Source organism: Prionailurus bengalensis, chromosome B1, assembly GCF_016509475.1.
Source record: "Prionailurus bengalensis isolate Pbe53 chromosome B1, Fcat_Pben_1.1_paternal_pri, whole genome shotgun sequence".
NCBI lineage: Eukaryota > Metazoa > Chordata > Mammalia > Carnivora > Felidae > Prionailurus > Prionailurus bengalensis.
In genome coordinates this window covers 20,406,445-20,423,115 of record NC_057344.1, presented here as the reverse complement: position 1 = coordinate 20,423,115, position 16,671 = coordinate 20,406,445, and positions in this window count along the sequence as shown.

Below are 16,671 nucleotides of genomic sequence, written 5' to 3'. Positions count from 1 at the left end.
TATTTTTCCTTCTCTTCCCCTATATTCATCTGCTTTGTTTCTTAAATTCCACCTATGAGTAAAAATATATGATATTTATCTGTCTTAGATTGACTGATTTCGCGTAGCATAATATAGTCTAGTTCTATCCACATTGTTGCAAGAGGCAAGACTTCATTCTTTCTGATTGCCGAGTAATATTCCATTGTATATATATACCACATATTCTTTATCCATTCATCCATTGATGGATATTTGGGCTCTTTCCATAATTTGGCTATTATTGATAGTGCTGCTGTAAATATTGGGATGCATGGGCCCCTTTGAGTCAGCATTTTTGTATGCTTTGGATAAATACCTAATAGTGCAATTGCCGGGTCATAGGATAGCTCTATTTTAATGTTTTGAGGCACCTCCAAACTGTTTTCCAGAGTGGATGCACCAGTTTGCATTTCAGTCTGCCTTCCCACCAGCAGTGCAAAGTCTTCCCTTTACTCTGCATCCTCACCAACATTTGTTGTTTCCTGAGTTTGTTAATTTTAGCCATTCTGACAGGTGTAAGGTGGTATCTCATTGTGGTTTTGATTTGTATTCCCCTGATGATGAGTGATGTTGAGCATCTTTTCATGTGTGTGTTAGCCATCTGGATGTCTTTGGAGAAGTTTCCATGTCTTTTACTCATTTCTTCACTGGATTATTTGTTTTTTGGTTCTTTATAGATTTTGGATTCTAACGCTTTATCCCATATATCATTTGAAAATATCTTCTCCCATTCCATCAGTTGCCTTTTAATTTTGTTGATTGTTTCCTTTGCTGTGCAGAAGCTTTTTATCTTGATGAGGTCCCAATAGTTCGTGCTTGCTTTTTCAAAGATTTCAAATCTCCAGAGACATGTCAAATAAGAAGTTGCTGTGGCTGAGGTCAAAGAGGTTGTTGCCTGTTATCTTCTCTAGGATTTTGATGGCTTTCTGTATTACGTTTAGGTCTTTCATCCATTTTGAGTTTATTTTTGTGTATGGTGTAAGAAAGTGGTCCAGGTTCATTCTTCTCCATGTCGCTGTCCAGTTTTCCCAATACCATTTGCTGGAGAGACTGTTTTACATTCGATATTCTTTCCTGTTTTGTCAAAGATTAGTTGACCATACAGTTGTGGGTTTAATTCTGGGTTGTCTAATCTTTTCCATTGATCGCTGTGTCTGGTTTTTTTTTCCTTTGTTTTTTTAAAGAATTTTTTTTAATGTTTATTTATTTTTGAGACAGAGAGAGACAGAACATGAACGGGGGAGGGTCAGAGAGAGAGGGAGACACAAAATCTGAAGCAGGCTCCAGGCTCTGAGCTGTCAGCACAGAGCCCGACACGGGGCTCAAACCCACGGACCATGAGATCATGACCTGAGCCGAAGTCGGCCGCTTAACAGACTGAGCCACCCAGGCGCCCACCCTTTGTTTGTTTTTAAGTTTATTTATTTTGAGAGAGAGAGGGAGAGGCAAAGAGTGAGAGGGATACAGAGAATCCCAAGGAGGCCCCATGCTCTCAGCATGGAGCCTGACATGGGGCTTGAACTCATGAACCATGAGATCATGACCTGAGCTGAAATCAAGCGTTGATGGTTAACTGACTGAGCCACCCAGGCACCCCTATATGTGTGTTTTTGTGCCAGTACTGGACTGTCTTGATGATTACAGCTTTGTAATACATCTTGAAGTCCATAATTGTGATCCCTCAGCTTTGGTTTTCTTTTTCAACATTACTTTGTATATTTGGGAGTCTTTTCTGGATCCCATACAAATTTTAGAATTGTTTGTTCTAGCTCTGGGAAGAATGCTGGTGTTATTTTGATAGGGATTGCTTTGAATATGTAGAATGCTTTGGGTAGTATAGACATTTTAACAACGTTTGTTCTTCCAATGCATGAGCATGGAATGTTTCTCCATTTTTTTGAGTCTTCTTCAACTTGTTTAATTTGCTTTCTATAGTCTTCAGTTTACAGATCTTTTACTTCTGTGGTTAGGTTTATTCCTAGGTATTTTATAGTTTTTGGTGCAATTGTAAATGGGATCGATTCCTTGATTTCTCCTTCTTCTGCTTCATTATCGGTGTATAAAATTGCAACTGATTTCTGTACACTGATTTTATATCCTGAGACTTTGCTGAATTCATGTGTCAGTTCTAGTAGGTTTTTGGTGGAATCCTTTGGGTTTTCCATGCAGAGTATCATCTTGTTTGCAAAAACTTCTTCCTTGCCGATTTGGATGCCTTTTATTTCTTTTTCTTGTCTCATTGCTGAGCTAGGACTTCCAGTACAATGTTGAACAAAAGTGGTGAAAGTGAATATCTCTGTCATGTTCCTGTCCTTAGTGGTAAAGTTCTCAGGTTTTTCCCATTGAGAATGATATTAGCTGTGGGCCTTTCATATATGGCCTTTATGATGTTGAGGTCTGCTCTTTCTGTTCTTACTTTCTTGAAGGTTTTTATCAAGAAAAGATGCTGTATTTTGTCAAATGCTTTTTCTGCATCTGTTGAGAGGATCATGTGGTTCTTACACTTTCTTTTATTAATGTGATGTGTCACGTTGATTGATTTCTGGCTATTGAAGCACCCCTGCATCCCAGGAATAAATCCCACTTGATCATGGTGAATAATTCTTTTAATGTATGGTTGGATTTGATTTGATAGTATTTTGAGAATTTTTGCATCCATGTTCATCAGGGAAATTGGTCTGTAGTTCTCCTTTTTAGCAAGGTCTTTGTCTGGTTTTGGAATCAAGCTAATACTGGGCTCATAGAACGAGTTTGGAAGTTTTCCTTCCATTTCTAATTTTTGGAAAAGCTTCAAGAGAATATGTGTTAATTCTTTTTTAAATGTTTAGTAGAATTCCCCTGGGAGGTCATCTGGCCCTGGACTTCTGTTTGTTGGGAGAGTTTTGATTACTGATTCAATTTTCTTTACTGGTTATGGGTGTGTTCAAATTTTCTATTTCTTTCCGTTTCAGTTTTGGTGGTTTATATGTTTCTAGGAATTTATCCATTTCTTCTAGATTGCCCAGTTTGTTGGCATATCATTGCTCATAATATTCTCTTAATAGTGTTTGTATTTCTGCAGTGTTTGTTGTGATCGCTCCTCTTTCATTCGTGATTTTATTTATTTGGGTCCTTTCCTTTTTCTTTTTGATAAACCTGCCTAGGGGTTTATCAATTTTGTTAATTCTTTCAAAAACCATCTCCTAGTTTCATCAATCTATTTTTTTTTAATTTAAATATCATTGATTTCTGCTCTAATCTTTATTATTTCCCTTCTCCTGCTGGTTTTGGGATTTATTTGCTGTTCTTTTTCCTGTAAGGTTAGGCTGTGTATTTGAGGCATTTCTTCCTTCTTTCAGAGGAAGGCCTGATCTTCAGGGCCTTCATCGAAGTAAATACTATGCAACAAGAAGCAGTGTAGCATGTAGTATAGCTTCTGGAGGCAGACGGATCAGGTAGTCATAACTGGCTTTCTATGAGACTTTGGGTAAGTTATTTAACTTCCACGTATCTCCATTTCTTCTGCTATAAAATGGGATGATACCTGCTGGAATTATGATGAAGATTAAGAGAGTCAGTAAAACCCTTTTCAAAGTTCCAGATAAAAATAGTAAATGCATCACAAATGTTAGCTATTATTAGCTATCCAAGTGCCCTGAGAAAGACAAACAAAATACTATAGCAGGATGTAGTGGCCACATGTTGCAGGAGTTAGGTGCTCCTATCTTGTTCTAGGGATCAGAAGAAGCTCAATAGTCAAAGTGACATCTGAGAAGTGCGGGTGAGATTTTAACAGATGGAGACGGGAGAGGACAGGCATGTCTGATAGGGGCAACAGTAAGGACAAAGGCATGGAGCTGGAATAGTGCAGGGCTGTGAAAGGAGCAGTCAGTGGCCTTGTTGGTGGGAGCACGGGGCTTGCAGAGTACCGTGGTGGGAGCCAGAAGTGAGAGGGCAGACTGGGGTCATTTTGTAGCTAAAGAATTTGCAGGAAATCAGAAAGCAGTCATGGGGGATTAAATAAAGGGGGTGAGATGAATAGAGCAGTACCGCAGGATGGTTATTCTGCAACACTCAGCATGTGTAGTGCAAGCCCTGAGCCTTGCCCTTTTTTTTTTTTTTTTTTTTTTTTTGGTAATACAAATAACTGAGAAAAGACAGTTATCTCACATAAACACATTGACAGCCACAAGACCAGATAAAGAGCCATGCCACGGCCCCCCACTGAGACTCCTTTGTGATCTTGGTTGATTTCAATAACTGATCACTTGGGCCACTTGCCTTTTCTCTTCCTGCTCTTGAAATTTGAACTCTTAGGTTTTAAATTCTCCAACGAAGAGGGAGCCTACAGAAACCCTAGCCTGCCACCCCTGACTCCAATAAAAGCAGAATCCCTTGACCTGCACATACGTGTGTGCTCACCATCCCCACTCCCCCTACCCTGTGGGACCTCGCTGTGTGGCCCCAGATGTGCTGTGTAATTTCCAGTCTTATAAGTAATAAACTTCTAGTTTTTTTTTTTCAAAGTTTCCTGTTGTTGTTGAAGGGCATCTAGCAATCATAATAGAAAGCACAAGGGCCGCTCCAAAACAACATTGGTTGTCGATAGGCTGAGACCAGCTCAAAGCAGTGACGAGTTGTGTTAGTGATACCGAAACCTTCTCACTGGAGCTGTGGCTCTTTACATAATGTAGGGCACCAGTTGGCTTCAAAATCTTAGGAGACATAGTTAAACTCATGATTCCTGGTGGCACCATAGATTCAGGATGGGTCCCTCTTACCTGACTCAGAAAACAAAACCATAGCCAATAATTTAGTAGGTTAGTATCCTTGTGTACTATTATCACATCTTTTCCAATATTTTCACAATACTTCCCTTTGTCTTATACCATAACAATCTGTGTCGTGATGAAAAAGTTCCCAGAGCCATGAACAGAAGAGACAGGATAAGAGAGTGCTCCTGTTGGCTTTTCTAAGTGACATTTGGCAAAACCTCAATTTCCTCATCTCTTAAAACTTGGGTTAGTAATAGTACCTCTGAAGGTTATGAGGATTTGATGGTGTAATTCATGAAGAGTGGTTGCAAGCACTCAGTAGATATTAGTTGTGACTGTCACCAGCCTGTTATTGTTATGTGGTTGTCATCACATTCTCAGGAATGTTGGGAGCATGGAATGGATGCCTGTTCTGAGGGAATGAATGTGGAGAAACCAGAAGAGCAGGAACTGAGCCATACAACCATATAGCAAGGGGGGAGAAAGAAAAATGAAGACAGGAAGATAAAAAAGAAGGAAATAACAGGGTTACAGTAAAATGACAGAAATCAAAAACTCCAGAAAGAACAATATTACTTAATATTGAAGGTGTTCAGGAGGGCACGATGGAGGGACGGCCCCTGAGTTAACCTACAAGTGATGGGAGGGGAAGTGTTTTCAGCAGAGCAGTGGAGAGGGAAGTTGGCTTGACCTAGACAGTAGGTGGAGAGGAGGTATGAGCAGTTTGCTGTTGACTGTTTGGCTGCACAGGAGGTAAGTAAGGGATGGTACATTCTGCACTTCTGGATTTCATTCGGTCTTGCTCAGCCATTATATATGCATAGAGGTACAGCACAAAGTTACAGAAAAAGAAAATGAGACCAACTTCATTTGTGGAAACCTGAGACAATACTTGACCCGAAAATCAAGATAAATTCATGACTCTTCTACTCTCATCCTCAGTTTTTAATTAAACAGCTGCTTTTCTTCTTCATTAATGTCATTTTCAGCTCCTCCCAGGTGTCAGTGGTTTTCAGGAGTTACGTGAGTCTTCTAAGTTCTTGATGAGTTGAGGAGGGTGAGGAGGTGTGAAGAAACACTGTTTTCAGCACAGGGAGGATTTTGAAATTCTGTTCACGTGTTTTTCAGCAACAGTTCCAAGTTTTCAAGGTTATTCAATGACAGGGATCCTTGTGCAATTTTCCAACTTCACTGGTAAGAACCACTGAAGATATTTGTTTAAGATACTGATTCCCAGGGCCTTCACTTAGCGATTCTTACTCAGAAGATCACACTTGGGATCCAGGAACATGTATTTACATTTATTTTTTATGTTTATTTAGTATTTAAGACAGAAAGAGAGCACAAGTGCAGAGGGGCAGAGAGAGAGGGAGACACAGAATCCAAAGCAGGCTCCAGGCTCTGGGCTGTCAGCGCAGAGCCTGACACGGGGCTCAAACTCACGAACTGTGAGATCATGACCTGAGCCAAAGTTGGACATTCAGTTGACTGAGCCACCCAGGCGCCCCTATTTTTTGACAAATGTCAAAAGTGATTCTTATGGTCACGCAAATTGGGAAACACTGACCTACTTTTGTGTATTCATTGCTGGCAGCTGGAGAAGCCTGTTTCCCAAACTTCTATCCCTTCTAAAAATAAAATATTTTTTAAAAGGAAAATATGACTAGATAAAATATGTATACATGTATCATATGTATTGTATACTTCTGTCATATTTATAATTAAAGATGGGTAAGAATACTCAGACAAATTGTATATTAAATGAGAAGAGGAGTGTGTAGGGGTGGAGAGAAATGCAGCCTACTGCTGCGATAAAACGGGAAGCCAAGATGTTAGAAATCTAATGTTGCAAACAGCATTTTATAAAGTGCAAGAGCTTCAGAATCATGTCTGAAATCTTCTTTGATGTTCAGTTGTAAACGGTGACTTCGGACTAGATTTAGGGGAGAAACCAATTATGCTTTAAAGTGTTCTGGTAAAAGGCTTTAAGTGAATGAAAATCCTTGTATGTGGCTGCAGCAATTTAAATTGAAGGCTTTTAACAAATTACTAACCCTTCTCCTCTTAAAAACGATCTTTCATTTGAAATGAAAATTTAAGTTGTTATTTACGCTCTATTAGCATCCTTATGCAGAGACCGAACAACATGTTTCACATTTCCAAGTTTTTATCTCTTGATTTTTCTGGAAGGAATAAACTACTCCATTGATTTTTTAAAAGCAAGGTAAAACAATTCATTCGACAAGGGATACTGTACTTTCTTCCTCAGTTTTCTGGTGGCAAAAGATTACATTTAATAGTGAAATTGGCATGAGAGCAGTAAAGTCTGCATTGGGTTCAGATCAGTTCCTTTAACTTCATTAAAATCCCGTTCTGTTGTTTGGATTAAAGGAGAAACATTTATTTTTTATTTTTTATTAAAAATTTTTTTTAAGTTTATTGTTTTTTGAGAGAGACAGCACAAGTGGGAGAGGGGCAGAGAGAGAAGAAAAGAGAGAGAATCCCAAGCAGGCTTCTCACTGTCAGTGAAGAGCCCAATGTGGGGCTTGAACTCACGAAACCACAAGATCACGGCCTGAGCCAAAACCGAGAGTCGGGCGCTTAACTGACTGAGCCAACCAGGTGCCCAGAGGAGAAACATTTAGATCTGATACATACAAAAAAAAAAAAAAAAAAAAAAAAATCAGCAAGTATTTATGATGCAGAAGGAAAAATGGAGGAAATAGAGCCGAGATTATTGGAATTGATAGGCATTAATTATGTCAAAAGCCATGGGACTGTTACAAATACTATGTTTTTAACACTATCAACAATAGCCAAAGTATGGAAAGAGCCCAAATGCCCATCGATGGATGGATGGGTAAAGAAGATGTGGTATGTATGTGTGTGTGTGTATATGTATATATGTATATATGCCCTCAAGACCCATCCATGTTGTTGCAGACGGGAGATTTCTTTCTTTCTCATGGCTTGAATAATATCCCACTGTATGTGTAAATATTCCATTGTGTATGTGTGTATATATATCATATCTTATTTATCCATTCATCCACAGATGGACACTTAGGTTATTTCCATATCTTGGCTATTATGAATAATGTTGCAATGAACATGAGAGTGCAGATATCTCTTTGAGATACTAATCTCCTTGCCTTTATATATATATATAAAGATATATATATATATAAACACACCCACATATACACACACACAGTGGAGTATTACTCAGCAATCAAAGAAGAATGAAATCTTGCCATTTGCAACTGTGTGGATGGAACTAGAGGGTATTATGCTAAGTGAAATTAGTCAGAGAAAGACAAATATCATATGACTTCACTCATATGAGGACTTTAAGATATAAAACAGATGAACACAAGGGAAGGGAAGCAAAAATAATATAAAAACAGGGAGGGGAACAAAACAGAAGAGACTCATAAATATAGAGAACAAACTGAGGGTTACTGGAGGGCTTGTGGGGGGTGAGCTAAATGGGTAAGGGGCATTAAGAAATATACTCCTGAAATCATTGTTGCAGTATATGCTAACTAACTTGGATGTAAATTAAAAAAATAAATTAAATAAAATGATAAAAAGAACCAGCCAAACAAAAGATACTATGTTTTTAAAATTGGATTCGCTAAGTTTTTTTACTGAGAAGGAAAAAAAAAGACTACATGAAGGTAGCCCATAATGGCTACAAGTCTATAGTGACTTTTCACTCTATTTAATGAAATTAAAGCTATAGTTGTTATACATCCTGCTGCTACCAGGAAATACCATCCATTCAATTTACATCTGTAGTTATATTAAGTTTTTTCTGACATCCTGATTTTCAGAATCCTTTAAGAAATATTGTTTACTTTTGTCTCATCTGAGCCCAAAACAACAATAAACAACTTTTATTCTGTAATTTTTTTCCTTCCCAGCATCATGCCTTCTATTAAGATTAAGGAGTGTGTAGGGTGACTGGTAAAAGAGTTGCTCACAGAATTAAGTCAGACGTTCAGAACATTTCAGGATGATGTTGGTAATATGGTCAGTGAGATATAATAAAATCTTACTAAATGTGGAATCACCATGAATCCATTTTGGTATCTTGTTGGATCTGGCACCCCAAAGTTGACAAATTACTTAATAAAATATGCTTCCATTGATGAGTTTACAGTTTTCAGATGTGCTCATCCTTCTTCCCTCCGGCTTTCATTTATTTGTCTGTTTATTCATTTGTTTACATGGAGCAGTGGCTTCCAATCTAAGATCCTGAGGCCTCCTGAAGACTTTTTTTGTTGGTATTAATCTATTCTCAAAGTCTCTGTTATTTTTGTTTCTCGTTAAAGCATCACAGCAACATAGCTATTTATTTATTTATTTATTTATTTATTTATTTATTTATTTATCCATCCAACTTTATTAAGATGTAGTTGACATACAACCTTGTAGAGGTTTAAGTTGTTGGTTTGACATACTTATATTTTGATAAATTATTACCACAGTATCACTAGTTAAGACCTCCAACACCTCACATAATTATGTTTTTTGTTTTTGTTTTTTGCAGTGAGATCATTTAAGATATACTTTCTTAGTAACTTGCAAGGAGATGATACACTATTGTTGACCATAATCACCATGCCGTACATTAGATCCCCAGAACTTATTTATATCTTATCACTGGAAGTTTGTACACTTTGACCAGCATCTCCCCATTTCCCTCACTCTCCCAGCCCCTGATAACCACCATGCTGCTGTTGCTATGAGTTTGCTTTTTAAAAAATATTCCACAAATAAGTTGGATGGTACAGTATTTGTCTTCTCTGTCTGACTTACTTCACTTAGCGTAATGCCCTCAAGACCCATCCATGTGTTGAAGACGGGAGATTTCTTTCTTTCTCATGGCTTGAATAATATCCCACTGTGTATGTGTAAATATTCCATTGTGTATGTGTGTATATATATCACATCTTATTTATCCATTCATCCACAGATGGACACTTAGGTTATTTCCATATCTTGGCTATTATGAATAATGTTGCAATGAATATGGGAGTGCAGATATCTCTGAGATACTGATTGCCTTTGGATATATACTCAGAAGCAGCATTGCTGGGTCATATGGTAATTCTATTTTTAATTTTTTCAGGAACTTCCATACTGTTTTCTATAGTGGAAAACATTCCCACTGACAGAGCACAAGAGTTTCCTTTCTTCTACTTCCTCCCCAATACTTGTTATTTTTTGTCTTTTTGATAATAGCCATTTAAAAAGTGTGAAATGGTATCTCATTATGCTTTTGATTTGTATTTCCCTGATGGCTAGACATGTTGGGCATCTTTTCATGTACTGGTTGGCCATCTGTATGTCTTCTTTGGAAAAATGTCTATTTAGTTTCTCTGCCCACTTAATAGGATTTTATTTATTTTTTTACATGCTATTGAGTTTTATGAGTTCCTTATATATTTTGTTCCTTATATATTTGGATATTAACCTTTTATTAGATATACAATTTACGAATATTTTTCTTTCTCTCTTTAGATTGCCCTTCATTTTGTTGATTGTTTCTTTTGCTGTGCACAAACTGTTTAGTTTGATATAATCTCACCCATTTATTTTGCTTTTGTTGTTTGTGCTTTTGGTGTCATGTCATATCCAAAAAGTCATTACCAAGCTCAATGTTGAGGAGCTTTTTACTATGTTTTCCCTAAGTTTTTTGGCTTCGGGTCTTATGTTTAATTTTTTAATTTCTTTCAAGTTGATTTTGTGAATGACATAAGATGGGGGTCCAATTTCATTCTTCTGCATCTGATTATACAGTTTTCCCAGCATCATTTATTGGAGAGATTATCCTTTTATCCTGAATATTTTTGACTCACTTGCGAAACTTTGGTTGACTGTAGTATATGCAAAGGTTTCCTACTGATCTCTCAATTATGTACCATTGGTCTACATCTTTTTTATGCCAGTACCATATTGTTTTGATTACTATAGCTTTGTAGTACAGTTGGAAATGAAGAAGTATGATATCTCCAGGTTTATTCCTTTCTCAGGATTGCTTTGGCTCTTTGGGGTCTTTTGTTGTTCCATATGAATTTTAGGATTTTTAAAAATGTGACCTGAGCTGAAATCAAGAGTCAGGCAATTAACGGACTGAGCCACCCAAGTGCCCTGTGTTTTCTTTTTAAATTAAAAAAAATTTTTTTAATGCTTTTTTATTTATTTTGAGAAAGAGAGAGAGAGAAGGAGAGAGAGGCAGAGAGAGAGAGAGACAGAGAGAGAGAGAGAGAATCCCAAGCAGGCTCCACACTCAGCACAGAGTCTGTCATAGGGCTCCATCCCACTACCATGAGATCATGACCTGAGCCAAAATCAAGAGTTGGATGATCAACCAACTGAGCCACCCAGGCTCCCCTGTTTGTGTCTTCTTCAATGTCCTTCATCAAAGTCTCGTAGTTTTCAGTATACACATAGATCTTTCACCTTGGTTAAATTTATTCCAAAGTATTTTATTGTTTTTGATGCTATTGTGAGTGGGATTTTTAAAAATTTCTTTTTCAGATATTTTGTTGTTAGCATATAGAAATGCAACTGATTTCTGTATGTTGATTTTATATTCTGCAACTTTACTGGATTCAATGATTAATTCTAACATTTCCACTCCCCCACCTGGAGTCTTTAGGGCTTTTTTATATATGAGATGATGTCATCTACAAACAAAGACAGTTTTGCTTCTTCCTTTCTGATTTAGATGCCTTTTATTTCTTTTTCTTGCCTAATTGCTCTGGTGAGGATTTCAAGTACTATGTATGCTTAATAGCAGTGGCAAGAGCGAGAGCCCTTATCTTGTTCCTGGTCTTAGAGGAAAAGCTTTCTACCTTCACCTTTGTGACTGGTGACTGATGTTCACTGTGGGCTTATTTATCTGAGGTACATTCCTTCTATAGCTAATTTGTCAAGAGTTTTTGTCATGAAAGGATGTATTTTGTTAAATGCTTTTTCTTCATCTCACTGACATGATTATTTGATTTTTATTTTTCATTCTACTAAAGTGGTATATCACATATATTGATTTGTGTATGTTAACACATTCTTGCATACCAGAGATAAATCTTACTTGATCATGACATGATTCTCTTAATGTATTGTTGAATTCAGTTTGCTAATATTTCGTTAAGAATTTTGTATTTGTATTCATCAGAGATGTTGGCCTATAGTTTTCTTTTCTTGTAGTGTCTTTATCTGACTTTGATGCAGGGTAATTGTGGCCTCACAAAATGACTTTGGCAGTATTCCCCCCTCTTCAATTCTTTGTAAGAGTTTGACAAGGATTGGTGTTAGTTATTTAAATTTCTGGTAGAATTCACCAGGGAAACCATCTGGTGTTTGCCTTTTCTTTGTTGGGAGATTTTTGATTACTGATTGAATCTTATTATTGGACTATTCAGGTTTCCTATTTTTTCATGATTTAGTCTTGGTTGGTTGTATGTTTTTGGGAATTTGGCCATTTCTTCTAGGTCATCAATTTGTTGGCATATAATTGCAGTGATTTTTATGATCCTTTGTATTTCTGTGGTAACAGATGCAATGTCTCCTCTTTAATTTATGATTTTATTTATTTGAATTTTCTCTTTCTCTTTATTAGTCTGTCTAAAGGTTTGTCAATTTTATTTATCTTAAAAAAAACAAGATCTTAGTTTTTTTTGTTATTTTTTAATGTTTCTCTGGTCTGTATTTCATTTACTTTTGGTCTGATCTTTGTAATTTTCTTCCTTCAGAAAACTTTGGGCTTAATTTGTTCTTTTTCTAGTTCCTTCAGATGTAAAGTTAGGATATTTATTTGAGATCTTTCTTTTTTTCTTAATGTAGGCGTTTATCACTATAAACTTCCTTCTTAGAACTGCTTTTGCTACCTCCATAGGTTTTGGTATGTTGTATTTTCATTTTTGTTTGCTTCAAGATATTTTCAATTTATCATTTTATTCCTGCTTTGACTCATTGGTTATTTAAGAGTGTGTTGCCTAATTTCCATAAATTTGTGAATTTTTCAGATTTCTTCTTGTATTTATTTCTAGTTTAATACCATTTTGGTCAGAAAAGATAGTTGATTTCAATCTTCTTAAATTTGCTATGTCTTTTGATCTGTCCTGGAGAATGTTCTGTGTGCTTGAAAAGAATAAACATTCTGCTGCTGTTGGATGGATGTTCTGTGTATGTCTACTAAGTCTAAAGTATGTATGGAATATCTGTTGGTCTGAAGTGTAGTTCAAGTCCATTGTGTCCATATTTATTGTTTGTCTGGATGATTTCCCAAACTCCTAAGGAATCCTTTAATGTAAGAATGGGAAGTCAGACCTGGCGATATCCAAAAGTTGTATTTAATATTTTTAGAATGTCAACAAATTAGACATTCATAAAAGATAAAGCTATACAGATTTTTAAAATATGGATTATTTTCTTTAATTCTATTCAGTATGAAGTCAACACAGTATATTAATGTTGGTTATCTCATACTGATTAGAATCTCTAATGCATAGCCTTATAAATCTTTGATTAATTAAAAATAAAGTAGGTAACTAAGTAAATATACTTTCTTTAAAAAAGATTTTCAAACAACTTCCTGTCCTAGAGTATCTCCTTCAAAAATTGGGACACAGTAAGTACTCCTTTAGTTGAGCTCCACTAACGGATTCACCCAACAAACCAATGTTCTCCGGTATTCCTATAAAGCGTGCTAATGTCCACTGCAAGCTGAAAACTCTTGAGGTACTCTTCATTTTTTTTTATCTCTTATGCCCATATATTTCTGCTCCCATAATACACCTTGTATATTTTCTAGAACACAGTTGTATTTGTTGCAAATGTATTTATGTCATTTGTTCCTGCTACCATGATTAGATGATTAGATAATTAGATAATGTAATTAAATAGTATATAAGCTGAGAAAATGAATATAATAAGAGTACTGCTGTTTCTCTAAAAAATAAGCTGGATACATTGGAAAGATGAGACAATAAAACAGTTGCTGCTAGATTAAATTGTAGGGAAACAACTGGAAACAAATAGGAAAAAACTGTAAAATCTGTGACTCAGTTCTTGGATTGCTTTGCCCCAGTTTTCACTTTATAGAACGTGAAGCTAGAAAGCAAGGACAATGCATCATTGGCATGGTTTCTGGAAGAAGAAACTCCAGTGAATCTACACAAAGCTTTGAACCTGTACCAAAATATTGGCAAATTTATTTACACAGGTAGCTTTTAAGTTAAAAATAAGTTTTGTAGGTATACATGTAATACTTTTAATGATTCCTCCTCTTAACTGAAATGTTTGATTAAGCTACCCATTACTGATCTCACTCTTATTGAATAAAAGGGTTTCTTCCATTTTTTGCTAACCAAAAATGTACTTTGGTGAGAATGGATTTATAAATATAATAATTTGTTTGATCCTAAGGGATTATATTAATAAACCTCAGCAGTGAACAAACTTTAGTATGCCTAAAATCTCTTGAAGAGCTTACTAACAATACACATTCTTGGGTTTTAAGGCTGAGATTTTAATTCAATAGGTCTAGTGGGGAACAGGAATTACATTTTTAGTAACATTAAAGGAATGTTGTTTAAAAGAGGATAATCATTGTTTAAATGAGAGCAATTGTTTAAAAGTGGGTAATACAAGGGATACAGGAGTGCTGATGAATAGGGGCACATGTACCCCAATGTTTATAGCAGTGCTTTCAACAATAGGCAAATTATGGAAAGAGCCTAAATTGTCCATCAACGGACGAATGGAAAAGAAGATGTGGTTTATATATATAATGAAATACTACTTGGCAATGAGAAGGAATGAAATCTGGCCATTTGCAGCAATGTGGATGGAACTGGAGGGTATTATGCTAAGTGAAATAAATCAGTCAGAGAAAGACATATCATATATTTTCACTCATATGTGGATCTTGAGATCCACATATCTTCTTAACAGATCTTAAGAGATCCATATCTTCTTAACAGAAGACCATGGGGGAGGGGAAGGGGCCAAAAAAAAGTTACAAACAGAGAGGGAGGGAGGCAAACCATAAGACTCTTAAATACAGAGAACAAACTGATGGGGGTGAGGGAGAGGGGAAAGTGGGTGATGGGCATTGAGGAGGGCACTTGTTGGAATGAGCACTGGGTGTTGTATGGAAACCAATTTGACAATAAATTATATTAAAAAATAAAAAAATAAAATTCAGCCATTTATAGTAAAGAAAAAAAAAGAATAAAAATTGTTTATATTTATATATACAAATATTTATATATACAACAACACTTGTAAAAGGTTTTTATTTAACTCAGCAATTAATGAACAATCTAATAGGATGTTACAATGAGTTCTATGGAGAATTCAAAAGTCTACACATATCTATGCAGTAAGGAACACTGAAATAGATTTGCTTCCATAGAGTTAAAACTGACTTCCTGATGCAAGGTGGAGGGAAGAAGAAAATTAATTATATTTCCATCAGAAGTCAGTCATTTTCTTGTCTATACACAAGAATCATTTGTCTTGCGGGACACCTGGGTGGCTCAGTCAGTTGAGCGTCCAACTTTCCCACAGGCCATGATCTCACAGTTTGTGGGTTCGAGGCCCACATCAAGCTCTGTGCTGATAGCTCAGAGATGGTAGCCTGCTTTGGATTCTGTGTCTCCCTCTTTCTCTCTGCCCTTTTCTCGCCTGTGTTCTTACTCTCTCTCTCTCTCTCTCTCTCTCTCTCTCAAAAATAAATAAATAGACATTAAAAAAAAAGAATCATTTATATTGCCATCAGTGGTCTGCAATTTACAGAATTACAAATACCTCAAACACAAGAAAGGCTCAGGGACCCCATAGAATCAGATAACCCTAAAGGTTTTGCTATCCAAGGTGGAGTTTGCCACCGAAGACATCTGGTGAATCTCTTTGGTCCATTTGAAAATCTTTCACAATTTTTCCCTATAATATTTTTCTCTGGCAATTCTATTATAGAAAGATACGGGTTTAGAGTCATTGTGATGTCTGTATGTTTTATGCTTATAGTGATGTCTCTGGGACTTTGTCTCACAGGGTCCCCCTTAGGATCTCTTGTAGGGCTGGTTTAGTGGTGACAAATTCCTTCAGTTTTTGTTTGTTTGGGAAGACCTTTATCTCTCCTTCTATTCTAAATGACAGACTTGCTGGATAAAGGATTCTTGGCTGCATATTTTTTCTGTCTAGCACCCTGAAAATCTCGTGCCAATTCTTTCTGGCCTGCCAAGTTTCAAAAGAGAGATCAGTCACGAGTCTTATAGGTCTCCCTTTATATGTGAGGGCACGTTTACCCCTTGCTGCTTTCAGAATTTTCTCTTTATCCTTGTATTTTGCCAGTTTCACTATGATATGTCGTGCAGAAGATCGATTCAAGTTACGTCTGAAGGGAGTTCTCTGTGCCTCTTGGATTTCAATGCCTTTTTCCTTCCCCAGTTCAGGGAAGTTCTCAGCTATGATTTCTTCAAGTACCCCTTCAGCACCTTTCCCTCTCTCTTCCTCCTCTGGGATACCAATTATGCGTATATTATTTCTTTTTAGTGTATCACTTAATTCTCTAATTTTCCCCTCATACTCCTGGATTTTTTTATCTCTCTTTTTCTCAGCTTCCTCTTTTTCCATAACTTTATCTTCTAGTTCACCTATTCTCTCCTCTGCCTCTTCAAGCCGAGCTGTGGTGGTTTCCATTTTGTTATGCATTTCGTTTAAAGCGTTTTTCAGCTCCTCGTGACTGTTCCTTAGTCCCTTGATCTCTGTAGCAAGAGATTCTCTGCTGTCCTGTATACTGTTTTCAAGCCCAGCGATTAATTTTATGACTATTATTCTAAATTCACTTTCTGTTATATTATTTAAATCCTTTTTG